Source organism: Phascolarctos cinereus, unplaced genomic scaffold (assembly GCF_003287225.1).
Source record: "Phascolarctos cinereus isolate Bilbo 61053 unplaced genomic scaffold, phaCin_HiC Scaffold_2;HRSCAF=192, whole genome shotgun sequence".
Lineage (NCBI taxonomy): Eukaryota > Metazoa > Chordata > Mammalia > Diprotodontia > Phascolarctidae > Phascolarctos > Phascolarctos cinereus.
This window is the reverse complement of record NW_027555625.1, coordinates 348,718,433-348,734,795: the sequence shown is the minus strand read 5'-3', so window position 1 is coordinate 348,734,795 and position 16,363 is coordinate 348,718,433. Positions and strand designations below refer to the sequence as shown.

At 35.3% G+C, this 16,363-nt stretch overlaps 1 protein-coding gene and 1 pseudogene across 1 annotated transcript in view; one reads left to right on the top strand and one right to left on the bottom strand.

Annotated features, from left to right (window-relative positions):
- Positions 1 to 16,363, bottom strand: part of LOC144455705 (follistatin-related protein 4-like) — a 256,581-nt gene that overhangs the window by 38,073 nt on the left and 202,145 nt on the right. The window lies entirely within an intron of this gene.
- Positions 6,545 to 15,665, top strand: LOC110211650 (small ribosomal subunit protein eS1 pseudogene; annotated as a pseudogene).

Sequence of the window (16,363 nt, the reverse complement as noted above, 5' to 3'; positions counted from 1 at the left end):
TTGCATTAATCATTCTCATGTGGCTTGACATCACTTCATAGAATTCCTCTAAACTTCCTGTAAAACTGTCCTTTTCATAATTTTAATGACACAATACCATTGCACTACATTAATGTTCAATAATATGTTTAATGATTCTCCATTTTGAAGCACTTGATTAGTTTGCAATTTTGACTGCAATAAAAAGAGCTTCTATAAATATTTTTTGTACCTATGAATCTTTTTTCTTATTCTTTTATTACTTTAGGCTACAGATTTAGTATGGGTATAAAATAGCAATGGAATATATGTTAGTGCATTTAAGGGTATGATTCCAATTAGCTTTACAAAATAGTTGTACCAATTCATAAAATAATATAAATATATTATTAGATTACAAAATAGTTGTACCAATTCATAAAATAATATAAATATATAAATAGATTATTAGTTTTTGATGAGATACAATACCAATTCCTATGAAAAACAATAGTAAAGAAAGGGAAAAATGAATATTTCTTAAAATGTTGTTACATAAATCTAAAACTAAGAAACAGCAATATATGTAAAAGAGATAATTTAGCAGCTTTTGCAATAAAAATAAGAGTAAAGGAAGCATTTCCATTTTCATGATTAATAGTTGATATTGTGGAATAAATAAGTATAGCAATAAGAAAAAAGAAATTGAAGTAATGAGCAGATACAAAAAAGAAATAAAAACTTGTAATGTAAGATCGATTACATAGAGAAACTTACAGAATAAACTACAAATTAATTGATACATTCACAACTTTAACAAAATTGAAGGATAAAAAACAAATCTAAGAAAATATTATTGGGTATCAAAAAAACACAGGCGAAAGACTTAAAGAAATTCTCCTTAAAATAATTATAGAAAATATAAAATAGTGAGGAGACAACAATCTAAGGACAACATAGGAATTATGTAAATACAAATATAAAACATTCCTTAACAATAAAGACAGAAATGTGAAAATATGTTTAATGTGAATGTATATGTAAATCCTATATCAGATTGTCTGTCTCCTTGGGGAGGGAGGAGGAGAAAATTTAAAAGTCAAAAACTTATGGAAATGAATGTTGAAAACTGAAAATAAATAAATGAATAAATATTTTTAAAAGTAAAGAATGGTTTTATGAGTCTTCCAGTCAAGTATCACACAGCTAGCAAATGTATAAGACCATATTTGAACTCAGCTCCTCCTAACTGCAGGGCCAGTTCTTTATCCACTGAGCCACCTAGCTATTATGTCTTGGGTGATAGACTCAAGATGTTGAATGAAACATACATTAGGGAGCATGGCAAATGTGAGGATTTGTTTTGTTTGCCACTATGCTTATTTGTTACAAGGATTATACTTTAATTTTTTTTATTTGGAGGGGTGCTTGATACAAAAACAGGTACCTAGCAATAGTACTGCCAACATAAAAAGAAGAGAATAAACAAAACCTATTCACTGAAGCATCTTAAAATTTTCATAGAAGAGAGAAGCAAGACTGCTTTAAAAGTTACATGTTGTGACTAATATATCAATAAGTTTTACATGATTGAGCATATATAACATATCAAATTTCTTACTGTCAGGGGGAGGAAGGGATGGAGAGAATTTGGAACTTGAAATTTTAAAACCTGATTGTTAAATATTGTTTTAACATGTGATTGGGAAAAATAATAAAATATTCAAAAAGAAAAATTAAGAAAATATTAATTACTCATGGAAGGGGTATGGCAATATAATAAAAATGAGAATATTACCTAAAGTAATTTAGTTGAGTGTCATGCAAATGAAATACTCAAAATATTATTTAAAGAGTTAAAAAACAATGAAATTAATCAAAAGGTGAAATTGAGAATCTCAGAGGAAATAATGAAAAAAGTGTGAAAAAGAAGGGGACTATCAATACACATTTCAAGCAATAGTATAAAGTCACAATCATAATAAAAATAATTTAATACTGACAAAATGATAAAGAGGATAATATGTAGAATTTATTAAGCATATAACAACAGATTAACACAAAGTTCTCATATATTGTGCTAATTAATACCTCAGTATTCAAGAAAAAACACTGTGAAAAGTGGAAACCTATCTGGAAGATACTAGATATAAAGCAATGTCTTACATTATATAAAAAGATATTTTTTGAAATAGATATATGACATAGATGTAAAAGGTGACAAGATAAACAACTTAGAGGAGCAACAAAGAAATTCTGTTTCATAATCATGGAATGCTTCATGACCAAAAAAGTTGACTGTAGATAAAATGGGCAGATTTGATTACACACACACACACACACACACACACACACAGAGGCTTTTACACGAACAAAATCAATGCACCTAAAACTAGAGGGGAAGCAGGTAACCAGATAAAAAACAATAACAACAACAACAAAAAACCAAAATGAAATACAACATTGCAGCCAGTTTAATTGATAAAGTCCAAATTTACAAAATATATAGGCAACTTATTCAAATTTATAAGAATGAAAGTCATTCATAAATTCACAAACTTAAAAAGCATATAAATGGGGAGCTTTCAGAAGAAGAAATGCAAATGATTAATTGCCATAAGAAAAACTTCTTTTTGAAGTGAAGAAACACATAGAAAAACAGTTCTATCTCAGCCCACTCAGAATGGCAAAAGTGTCAAAAAGGAAAATAGGAAATACTACACAGGCTATAGAAAAACAGGAGACTTCTGCTTTCAGGAATCAAGATGGCAGAGTAAGAAGTAAGTTGCTCTTACCCTCCCTTATTGACCTCTGAAAACACAGAAAATATCACCTCAGGAAGAACCCTAGAACAGCTGAGCCTGCAGAAAAATGGAGGGCAGCAGTTGTGTAAGCCCAGAAAGCTTGGGGGGATTAACGGGAAAGGTCCCTCTTCCTCTGGGGTAGGGGAAGCAGTATAGGACAGGAGGCATCCCAGAAACCCAGCAGCAAGCCCCACCTCAGTATGCCAGGGGGAGATCCTGAGCCCCAGGGTACTAGAGCATGTAAGTGCCAGAACCAGGAAACCCTGAATACCTCAGTACAGGCAGGGGAACCAGTAGACCTCAGTTTGGAAAGCTACCACATTCAATGGCATTCTGCAGCAGCCAAATCTTCTGGTGCCTCAGCATAATTCCAGGAAGCACAACTCCAGTAGGCAAAGCTCCAGGCTCACAGATATCCTCCAGCATTGAAACACCCTTGTGCAAGGCCTGGGTGAACAGGAGCCAAAGAAAGGAGTGCAAGGCCCAGGTGAACAAGTGTCCCCTAGAAGCCAGAATCCCCACCCCCACCCTAAGAGCTTCAGTATTGCTGACACCAGCCCAGTCCCAGGTAAGCTTCCAGAACCTTACAACCTCCAACTACCAGCATCTGAGTCCCCAGCACACTAAGCCTAATCAGGTCTAGCGCTCCCAGCACAAGAAGCTTGGGTCAATGCCTGCTGCACTCCAGCAGGAGAGCTCAACTATTTTTTTGTAAAGTCAAGAAACAGGCAAACACCATGAGCAAAAAGCAGAAATGGACAATAACCATAGATTCTTATTATGTGGACAGGAAAGTTCAAGGTACAAATTCAAAAGAGGACAACAAAAACATTATCAACATACCCACACCTGAAACCTCTAAGGGGAATGAACTGGTCTACAGACCAAAAAGCCTTCTTGGAAGAGCTCAAAAAGGATTTTAAAAGTCAAATAAGTGAGGTAGAAGAAAAGTTGGGGGAAAAAATGGGAGGTATGCAAAAGAGAGTCAATAGCTTAGAAAAGGAAGGACAAAAATTAACTTTCAAAGCAAATCTTTAACTTGTATGGTCTAATGCTGAGTGAAATGAGCAGAACCAAGAAAAAGTTGCACACAATAACAACCACATTGTATGATGACTAATATTGATAAACTTAACCCTTCCCAGCAATACAAGGATCTAAGACATCTCCAGAGGCCTCATGATGGAAAATGCTTTCCTCATCGAAAGAAACTATGAAAGTTGAATTGCTATTTTTTCTCTTCTGTTGAGTTTTGTTTTCTCTTTCTGATGGTTCCTCCTATTGGTTTTAATTTTTACTTACAACACCACTAATGTGAAAATATGTTAAATAGGAATGTAAATGTATAGCCTATATCAGATTGTGTACTGTCTTCGGGAGGGTGGTAGGTAAAAAGGGAGAGAAAAATTTTAAACTCAAAAGCATATTGAAGTGATTATTGATGAATCAAAATAAATTAATACAATTTAAAAAAGAAAAAGAACAAAAAAAATAAGTCTTTAAAAAATACAATTGGTGGGGGCAGCTAGGTGGTGCAGTGGAAAGAGCACCAGCCCTTGAGTCAGGAGGACCTGAGTTCAAATCCAGCCTCAAACAGACAACACTCACTAGCTGTGTGACTCTGGGCAAGTCACTTAACCCCATTTTTTTCACCAAAAAAAATTGGCCAAATGGAAAGAAAAGTACACTGAAGAAAACAACTCCTTAAAAAGCAGAATTGGCAAAATGGAAAAGGAGGTACAAAATCTAAAAGAAGAAAATAATTCATTAAAAATTAGAATTGGACAAGTGGAAGGTAATTACTTTGCGATCAAGAATCAATCAAATGGAAACAAAATAATGAAAAAAATAGAAGAAAATATAAAATGCTTCATTGATAAAAACAACTGACCTAGAAAAAAGATCCAGGAGAGAGAATTTAAAAATTATTGGTCGTTCTGAAAACCATGATGAAAAAAGAGGCTGGACAGCATCTTTCAGGAAATCATCAAAGAAAACTGCCCTGATGTCCTTGAACCAGAGGGTAAAGTAGTCATTGAAAGAATACACCAGCCACCTCCAGAAATAGATTGCAAATTGAAAATACTAAAGAATATTGTAACCAAATTCCAAAATTACCAGGTCAAAGAGAAAATACTGCAAGCAGCCAGAAAGAAATAATTTAAATATCATGGAACCAGAGAGTCAGGAAGCTGCAGAATCTTGCAGCTTCCACATTAAAAAATCGGAGGGTGTGGAATACAATATTTCATAAGGCAAAGGAGCTTGGATTATAACCAAGGATCAACTACCCAGTGAAACTGAGCATAATCTTTCAGGGGAGAAGACGTACATTCAGTGAAATAGAGGACTTTCAAAGCTTCCAGAAGAAAAGACCAGAGTTGAACAGAAGAAAATGAACAGGAAAGAAAAAAAACCATGTTATTAATAAGAGCAAAGTGGTTACATCCCCAAAAGGGAAGATGATACTTTGTAACTCTTGAGAATTACATTGTTATTATGACTGTTAAAAAGGGTATACATAGAAAGAGGTGGTGGGTATAAGTTGACTTTGATGTGATGATGATAAAAAAAATAATTAAGTGATAAAAAGGAATTGTACTCGGAGAAAAGGAAAGAAGGAGGCAGACAAGAGTAAATTACATCACATGAAAAGGCACAAAAATCTATTAATGTAGAGGGAAAGAGGAGAGGATGATGAGCATTGTTTGAACTTTACTCTCATCAGATTTGGTTCAAGGAGGGAATAGTGTAATCAGTTAGGTACAGAAATCTAACTTACCCTATATGAAGTAGGAATGGAAAGGGAAAAGAAAAGGGAGGGAATGAATATAAGGCAGGGAAGAAATAATATGGGTAAACAGGAAGAAAAGTGAGGGTGCTAATAGAAGAGAGGGCAGAGTGAGGGAAGCAGTGATTGAAAGCAAAACTAGTGAAGAAGGAAAAGGAGAAAAGAGAGAAAGAAAAGCATAAATGGGGGAGGGATAGAGTGGAAAGACAGACACAGATAGTAATCATAACTATAAATGTGAAAGGGATGAACTCTCCCATAAAACAGAAGTGGATTAAAAACCTTAATCTTACAACCTGTTGTTTATAAAAAACAAATTTGAGTAGAGGAATACATACAGAGTAAAGGGAGAAGGCTGGAGCAGAAAATTTTATGCTTCAGCTGAAGTAAAAAAAGCCAGGGCAGCAATCCTGATATCAGAAAACACAAAAGCAAAAATAGATTTAATTAAAAGAGATAAAGAAGGAAACTACAGACTGCTTAAAGATACCATAGACAATGAAGTAATATCATTACTAAACATAACATGCATCAAGTCGCATATCAGCCAAATACCTATAGGAGAATTTAAGGGAGTTACAGGAAGAAATACATAACAAAACTATACTAGTGAGGGACCTCAACCTTTTCCTATCTGAATTAGATAAATCTAACCACAAAATAAACAAGAAAGAAATTAAGGAGATGAGTAGGATTTTAGAAAAGCTAAATATGGTTGACCTCTGGAGAAAATGAATGGAAATAGAAATGAATATACTTTTTCTCAGCAGTTGATGGTACACACACAAAAAATGACCATGTACTAGGGCATAAAAACACCACAATCCAATGCAGAAAGGAAGAAATATTAAATGCATCCTTTTTAGATCATAATGCAATAAAAATTATATGTAATAAAGGGCCATGGAAAGATAGACTAAAAAATAATTCGGAACAAATAATCTAATCCTAAAGAATGAGTGTGTCACCTTTTGGCTTTCAGAGCAGGATCATGGTGGTGTGCAAGAACAAGTGCGTCACCAAAGGTGGCAAAAAGGAGCCAAGAAGAAAGTGGTTGGTCCACTTTTGAAGAAGGATTGGTATAATATAAAAGCACCAGCTATGTTCAATATTCACAATATTGGCAAGACACTGCTCATGAGGACCCAAGGAACAAAAATTGCCTCCAACGGTCTCAAGGGTTGAGTTTTTGAAATGAGCCTCGCTGATCTCCAGGATTATGAGGTTGCTTTTCATAAATTCAAATTAATTACTGCAGATGTTCAGGATAAAAATTGTTTGACTAATTTCCATGGAATGGACCTTACCTGGGATAAGATATGTTCCATGATCCAAAAATGGCAGACCACTATTGAAGCCTATGTTGATGTCAAAACTACCAATGGGTAGCTGCACCTCTTTTGTGTTGGTTTTACCAAAAAGTGCAACAACCAGATCTGTAATACCTCTTATACCCAGCACTATCAGATCTAGCAAATTAGTAAGAAAATGATGGAAATCATGAACCAAGAGGTGCAGACAAATTATTTGAAAGAAGTTGTCAATAAACTAATTCCAGACAGCATTGGAAAAGACATAGAAAATGCTTGACAGTCCATTTGCCCTCTCCATGATGTATTTGTTCTACCAAATTCTTTTTATGATACAAATATGTTGCTGATATCTAAACCAGGAAGAGCCAAAGCAGACAAAGAAAATTACAGACCAATTTCCTTAATGAATATAGATGCAAATTTTTTTAAAAAAATATTAGCCAAGAGATTACAACAACTTATCATGAGAATAATACACTATGATCAGGTAAGATCTGAACCAGGAATGCTAGGCTGAGTAAACATTAGGAAAACTATCAGGATAATTGTCCGTATCACAACAGAACTAGCACAAATCATATGATTATCTCAATAGATGAAGAAAAAGCATTTAACAAAATACAACACCCATTCCAATTTAAAACACTAGAGAACATAAGAATAAATATAGGTAGCATCTATCTAAAACCCTGAGCAAGCATTATATATAAATGGGGACAAGCTAGAAGCATTTCCTATAAGATCAGGGTTCCAAGGATGTTGATTATCACCACTGTTATTCAATATTGTACTAGAAATATTGGTTTTAGTAATAAGAGAAAAAAAGAAATTGAACCAATTGGAATAGCAAAGAAGAAACAAAGCTATCACTTTTTGAAGGTGATATGATGGTATACTTAGAGAATCCTAGGGAATCGATTAAAAAATTACTTGAAATAATAAACAAATTTAGCAAAGCTGCAGTATATAAAATAAACCCACATAAATCATTCACATTTCTATACATTACTAATAAAGCCCAACATCAAGAGATAGAAAGAGAAATTCCATTTAAAATTACTGTAGACATTATAAAACATTTGGGAGTCTACCTGACAAAACAAAACCAAGAACTATATGAACACAATTGCAAAACACTTTTCACACAAATAAAGTCAGATCTAAATGACTGGAAAATATCAGTTGCTCATGGGTAGCCTTAGCTAATATAACAACAATTAAAACTCTACCTAAATTAATTTACTTATGCAGTGCCAAGCCAATCAAACTACCAGAAAAATGTCCTATAGAGCTAGGAAAAAAAATAACAAAATTCATCTGGAAGAACAAAAGGTCCAGAATATCAAGGTAGCGAATGAAAAGAAATGCAAGGGAAGGAGGCCTAGTTATAACAGATCTTAAATTGTATTATAAAGTAGCAATCATCAAAACTACTTGGTACTCGCTAAGAAATAGACTGGTAGATCAGTGGAATCAGTTAGGTATACAAGACATAACAATCAATGACTATAGTAATCTACTATTTGATAAATCCAGACTCCAGTTTCTGGGATAAGAAATCACTATTTAAAAAAAACTGCTGAGAAGTGGAAAATAATATCACAGAAACTGGGCATAGACCAACATCTTACATCCTATACCAAGATAAAATCCAACTGGGTACATGATTTACATATAAAGATGGATAACTATAAGCAAATTGTGAGAGCAAGGAATAGTTTACCTGTCAGATCTATGGAGAAGGGAAGAACTTATGGCCAAAAAATAGATAGAGGACATTATGAAATGCAAAATGGATGACTTTGATTACCTTAAATTAAAAAGGCTTTGCACAAACAAAGCAAATGCAACTAAGATTAGGAGGGAAGCAGAAAGCTGGGAAACTTTTTTTTAGAGCCAGTATCTCAAAGGCCTCATTTCTAAAATATATAGAGAACTGAGTTGAAGTCAATTGATAAATTGTCAAAGGATATGAATTTGTAATTGTCAGAGGAAGAAATTGAAGCTAGTCATATGAAAAAATGCTCTAGGGGCAGCTAGGTGGCGGCATAGTGGATAGAACACCGACCCTGAAGTCACGAGGGCCCGAGTTCAAATCCAGCCTAAGACCAAACACTTGACACTTACTAGCTGTGTGACCCTGGGCAAGTCACTTAACCCCAATTGCCAAACAAAAATGCTCTAAATTACTATTGATTAGAGAAATGCAAATCAAAATGACTTTGAGGTACCACATCATACCTATCAGATTAGCTAACATGACAAAATAGGACAATGATAAATGTTGGAGATGTAGGAAAATTGGAACACTAATGCATTGTTGCTCAAGTTGTGAACTGATCCAACCACTCTGTAGAGCAATTTGGGACTATGACCAAAGGGCTATAAAAATGTGCATACACTTTGACCAAGCAATACCAGTTCTAGGTCTGTATCCCAAAGAGATTATAAAAATGGCAAAAGGACCCACTTGTACAAAAATATTTATAGTAAATCTTTTTGTGGTGGCCAAGAATTGGAAATTGAGGGGATGTCCATCAATTGAGGAATGGCTGAACAAATTGTAGTATACGAATGTAAAACCTGGAAAAACTTTTATGAACTGATGCTGAGTGAAATAAGCAGAACCAGGAGAACATTGAATATAGTAACAGCAACATTGTGTGATGACTGACTTTGATAGGCTTAACTCTTTTCAGCAATGCAAGGATCTGAGACAACTCCGAAAGACCTCATGATGGAAAATGCTATCCACATCCAGAAAAAGAACCATGGAGTCTAAAAGGAGCTTGGAGCATACTATTTGCTCTTCTTTTCTTTTGTTGTTTTATTTTTTCTTTCTTGTGGTTCCTCCCATTAGTTCTAATTCTTCTATATATCATGACTAATGTGAAAATATGTTTACTATGAATGTATAAGTAGAACCTATATCAGGATTACATACCATTTTGGGAAGGAGGAAGGAGAAGGAGGAGGAAGAAATCTTGGAAGTGAATGTTGAAAACTAAAAATAAATAACATTTAAAAAAATTTAAACATAAAGTGAAAAAAAAGAAAATGGAAAACAGGTATATTAATGCACTTGTGATTCACTAGCCATTCTGGAAAGTATTTGGGAACTATTCCCATGAAGTTACAAAACTGCACATAATCTTTGGACCAGTGACATCACTATCCACTAATTCACTTCCCAAACTGAATAGGGCAGAAGCTATCCCTTGCAAGAAATATGTGCAGTTCAGAAAAAATGGAAAAATCAACATACTGATCAGGTCTGAAAATTCATGTCTGAAAGTGCACCTTTAGTTTATCATTTTTATGCCAAGAAAAGGTGGGTTTCTTTCAACGTTACAGTTCTAAATCTTAACTTTTCTAGGCTTTTGTCAGTGTTTTCAGGATTTTTCAAATTTATCTCCACAAACATGATAATTTAGCTTGATGCTCATTCTTTAAAGAAATATTAATTGTACAAGATGCTAAAATGTTAGAGTTAAAATAACATACTCAACAAGATATACATTTCAGTAAGGGAGATATAGTAGGGATATAAACAATTAGTTTAAAAGGCAGAACGTCTTAAACATTCAAACAGAGATATCATGAAAGTGCCATCAGAATATTGCCTGATAAACTATTATGTCTGCCTGAGGATCTACAATGAAGAGGAGGAATATCCATTAGATAGTGAAAGATGGGTCAGAGCTTTGAAAAAACTTCATAATATGTAAAGACAGGGAATATTGATATGTATTTTTTAAAAACTTCAGTATAAGCACAGGCAATGGTGAATACACCAGTCTAGATCCAGGATAGGTGAAGTGAAGAAAAATAATTTGGGAAAATAAGTATCAAAAGACAGATTGAGGGAGTAGAAAGAGTCTTGAATGTCAACCTATGGAGCCTGGACATTAGGTTGCAATACAAGCCTTTTTAGACATTGCAAGACAGGGTGAGAGCTATACGAAATATGAAGAATAACAGTGTAATAAATAGTAGGATAGATAGGACAGTTTAAAAAAATGCAGAAAGTATAGACTAAAGTGTGGAGTAAAGAGATTAAATAACAACCTGAACTCAAATTTGGATAGGGTAAATATAAGTTAGAAGTAACATAAGGATCTCTAAGAATGAATGAGGGGATAGAATTGAAGGTAAGTGATGACTAAGCAGAAATTGAAAGCAATGGAAGGCAAGGAATAAATGGTACTCCTGGAAAATTTCAGGTTAGCTAGGAGAATAATACTATCATCATCTGATATAATGGAATCATGATAAAAAAAAACAGTGTGTGCTTGTGTGTTAGTTTGCTTTCTTTTATTAGGCAGTAGTAATAATTTGAATATCTTGTTTAACGTACTATTTGGAAACCAAGTTATAGGTTACTGGTGTGTTTGTGTGTGTGTGTGTGGGGGGAGAGAGAGAGAGAGAGAGAGAGAGAGAGAGAGAGAGAGAGAGAGAGAGAGAGAGAGCGCTTGAGCACTTAGTAAGTGAAATATGGATATGGAAGGCATGTGACTAGGAATAGAGGCTAAAATACCGGAAATGATTAAGATGCACAAAAGGAAAAGTTGAGGAAGGGAAATTGAAGACACTATATTAGGAAATCCTTAAAATCAAGTATGGGTTTTTTTTAAAATCCCTTTCATTTTTCTATCACTTTCAAATGGTCTGTTTTCAAGCTATTTGTAGCTTTGTCCAATTCCATAGCATTTACAAAATTAATTTATATTATTACCATGCTGTGATCATAAAGGTGAAATTTTTACATTCAATTTTCTGTAGCCTGATTCTTCTCACTCACTTCTGTTTTTGCCAAATGCATTGCTGACAACGAATTCTCTTAACTTATATACCTTTTCTACACTTCTCATGTTCTCTATTATTCCTAAACAATTTAGAGATAAAATAACAACTTGTCACTTGTCTCATGGTAAAGGGGAAAGAGGGCTTGATTTGCACTTAGAGGTTATAAGTAAGCCTCACCTCTGAATACTACTAATGCATTGACCTTGGAAAGAAAATTGCAACTTTCAAAGCCTCAGACAAATTTTCTCAATGATAAGATGACAGTGTTATTCTACATGGTGACTAAGGTCCTTTCCAGCTCTAAATACTATCAAATTGTACATAAAAATGTGGCTATTATTCTACAAAGACAACTTCCCCTCCCACCTGCTTTCACCTGCAAAGGAAGACAAACCTTTCATTTAGCAGTTGGAAGGAAAAGAACACAAATAAGAGGCAGGATGCAGACCATATTAGATGCCACAACAATTAACACTAATTCAGGTAAAATAGCTGATGTCCAGGCTTGGTTGGAATAAGCTTGTTTCGGTTCTCAAATCATTCAGAAATGGCTTAGCAGACTAGCTGGGACTCAGTCATGGAGTAAAGTGGAAATCCAGGCTATCATGAGAAGTCATTACATTTCAGTTCAGAGAGGGGACAAAGGAAATAACATTTAAATGTGGAAACATTTCTCATGTTATGACAAACTAAAATATTCAAAAGAACCTGTATACAGCATTGTAATAGTTATGATGTTATACCACTTTGATGTAAAATGGAGTCAGAGAATTACTGAGGCCACAAAACATGAGGCCTTAATAAGATGCTGCAGATATAGGTAGGCTGGTCTTTAGACAAAATAAAAACCATTCAGATCACAAGGAGATGGATAGTCATTGAATTTGCAGCTTAATGGAACTTATGCTTATTGGAAATAGCCTTCAAGAACATAGACTGAGCTCATAACAATGAGGCATCAGAGAAGGAATTTAGCAGAAGCCATACAACTACAGCCTTAAAACTTAAATGGTTATTGAGATGATTCTCTTCTACCCCCTCTCCAACAATCTGTGTGTAGTCGTCATAGTTACTTTCCCCTATCATCACCTAATGTGCTAAAACCCTATAACATACACTGTCCATTAACTCAAAAAATTTTTTAAAAACACTTTAAAAACATTTTTAACATGTGTTTTAAAACTTTGGGTTACAAATTTTCTCCCTTCCTCCCTCCCCACCAACCCTCATTGAAAAGTCAAGCATCTCAATACAGGTATAGATGTGCAGTCATGCAAAACACTTCCATAGTAGTCCTGTTGTGAAAAACTAAGTATATTTCCCTACATCCTATCCTACCCCCATTTATTCTATTCTCTCTTTTGACCCTGTCCCTCCTCAGAAGTGTTTAGTTCTGATTATCCCCTCCCCGAATCTGTCCTCCCCACTATCAGCCCCCTGCTCTCTTGTACCCTTCCCCCCATTTTCCTGTAGGGTAAGATGGATTTCCATACCCCATTGTGTATGTCATTCCCTCCTTAAGCCAAATTCTATGAGAATAAGATTCACTCATTCCCTGTCACCTTCCCCCATTTCCCCTCCACTGTAAAAGCCTTTTTTTGTGTTTCATGTCAGATAATTTACTCCATTCCACCTGCCCCTTTCTCCTTCTCCCAGTATAATCTTCTCTCACCCCTTAATTTTATTCTCCAGATATCACCCCTTCATCTTCAACTCACCCTGTGCCCTCTCTCTCTCTCTCTCTATCTATCTACATACATATAACTTTTTCCTCTCCCACTACCCTAATACTGACAAAGGACTCATGAGTTACAAATATCTTTCCATGCAGTAATGTAAACAGTTCAACCTTAATAAGTCTCTTATGATTTCTCTTTCCTGTTTACCTCTTCATGTTTCACTTGAGTCTTGTATTTGAAAGTCAAATTTTCTATTCAGCTCTGGTCTTTTCATCAGGAATGCTTGAAAGTCCCCTTTTTCATGGAATGACAATTTTTTACCCTGAAGGATTATACTCAGTTTTGCTGGGTAGGTGATTCTTGGTTGTAATCCTATCTCCTTTGCCCTCCAGAATATTATATTCCATGCCCTGTGGTCCCTTAATGTAGAAGCTGCTAAATCTTGTGTTATCCTGATTGTGTTTCCAGAGTATTTCAATAATTTCTTTCTCGTTGCTTGCAATATTTTCTCCTTCATGTGGGAACTCTGGAATTTGTCTATAGTATTCCTAAGAGTTTTCTTCCTCTTCCAGCAGGTGATTAGTGTATTCTTTCCATTTCTATTTTACCCGCTAGTTCTAGAACATCAGGGCACATTTCCTAGACAATTTCTTGAAAGATGATTTCTAGGCTCGTTTTTTGATCATGGATTTCAGGTAGTCCAATAATTTTTATATGATCTCTCCTGCATCTATTTTCCATGTCAGTTGTTTTTCAATGAGATATTTTACATTGTCTTCTATTTTTCATTCTTTTGGTTGTGTTTTACAATGTTTTGATTTCTCATACAGTTACTAGTTTCTATGTACTTCATTCCAAATTTTGAAGTATTTTCCTTCAGTGAGCTTTTCCACTTCCTTTTCCATCTAGCCAATTCTACTTTTTAAGAAATTCTTCTCCTCATTGGTTTTTTGGACTTCGTTCGCCATTTGAGTTAGGTTATTTTAAAGGTGTTATTTTCTTTAGTATTTTTTGGGGTCTCCATTAGCAAGCTCTTGATTTGTTTTTCATGTTTTCTTCAATCACTCATTTCTCTTCCCAAATTTTCCTCTATTTCTCTTACTTGCTTCTCAAAATCCTTTTTAAGCTCTTCCATGGCCTGACACTGATTCGTATTTTTCTTGGAGGCTTTGGATATAGAAGACTTGACTTTGTTGTCTTCTTCTGGTTGTATGTTTTCATCTTCTTTGTCACCAAAGAAAGATTCTATGGTCTGACTTTTTTCGAAATCTTTGCTCATGTTCCCAGTTAATTATTTGTCTTTTAAACTCTGTGTTAGGTCAGAGTTAGCTAACATTGTGGAGAACATACTGTCCCAAGGTTTGGGGGTTATCTGCAGCTGTTTTCAGAGATACTTCTAGGGACCTGTAAATTTTTAGTTCTTCCAAAGTGGTACAATCAAGGGCGAGGTGTTTACTCCTTTCCTGGACTGTGTTCTGGTCTATGAGTGACCACAATCACTCTTTTCTGTCTTGTAACTGTGAGGAGTTCACCAATGCCACAAGCTCCACCTTGCCAACTCTCTTTCTTGCCCTAGAACCACCACTCAGAACTCTGACCCAGATCCACGCACAGGCCAAGCCAGAGACTCTTTTCCTCAGCACCAGCAAAGAGATCCCTGCTATCTCTCTTTGATCAGCCACTCCATTTTCCCCTCTCTCTATTGGCCAAGCTCCAGAAGCAGCCACTGCCCTCAGGCTGTGCCAGACTAGGGCTGGGACTGAGCTTCTCTCTCACCTAGGTCACAGACTTTTCCTATTGACCTTCTAGGTTATCTTTGGCATTTGTGGATTTATAGGTCTGGAAATCACCACAGCTGCCCATGATTCAGTTCACTGAGGCCTGGTCCAGGTTCTCTGAGTCCTGGTGCTTGACTCCATGCCAACGCTGAACTATGTTCCTCTCCCAGCCCAGACCAATAGTCCTTTCCAATGAAGCATCTACATTGTCTTTGGCTGGAAATTGTTTCACTATCTTTTTGCGGATTCTGCTGCTTTATAACTTGTTTAGAGACATTTTTTAGAAGTTTTTGGTGGGGTTTTGGATACAGCTCAAGCAAGTCACTGCTTTTACTCCATCATCTTGACTCTGTCCCCCTTCCTTATCTCTTTTAATTAGGTCTATTTTTGCTTTTACTTTTTTGAGATCAGAATTGTTATCCCTGTGTTTTTTTGTTTTGTTTTGTTTGTTGCTTCTATTGAATCATAATAGATTCTGCTCCAGCCTTTATGTTTACTCTGTGGGTGTCTTTCTGTTTCAGGTGTGTTTTCTGTAAACAACATATTATAAGATTCCGGTTTTTTGAGTTCATCGCATTTCCTTCCCATGGAATTTCAAAAGCTGCTAAATGAAAAATTAGAACTCCACAGGGTTTACCAGCAGGATAGTTCATCCATCTCTAAGAAGGCAGCATTTAAGTCCATCAAAAGTAAAGTACAAGCAAAGTTTAAAGAGATGTAAGATTCTTGGCTCATCTTCGCAGAAGAAATTCATTTTTATTCATTATATTTTATTCATAGTAACAATCTGAAGCACTTTTATGATGCTCTGAAGGCTATTTATGGGCCAAAGACCTATAGTGCATCTCAACTACTCATTGCTCATGGAGCTACATTGATTAGTGATAAGGATATGATCCTAGAGACATGGACTGAACACTTCCATAATGTTCTCAACAGACCATCATCATCCATGCTGAAGCCACTGACTGTTTACCTCAGGTTGAAGTCAATCCCTTCCTAGATGAAGTTCCAACTAAAGAAGAGGTTTTGAATACCATTAGTCTCTTATTATTGTATGGCAAAGAACCTGATGCTGATTCTATTACAGATGAGATTTACCAGGTAGGTGGTCCACTGCTTATACAAACACTGACTGAATTTTTCAAGCCATATGGCAAGACGAGGTTATCTCCCAGGAGTTCAAGGATACTTCCGTTGTCCATCTCCATAAAAGTAAAGGTAATAGACTGTC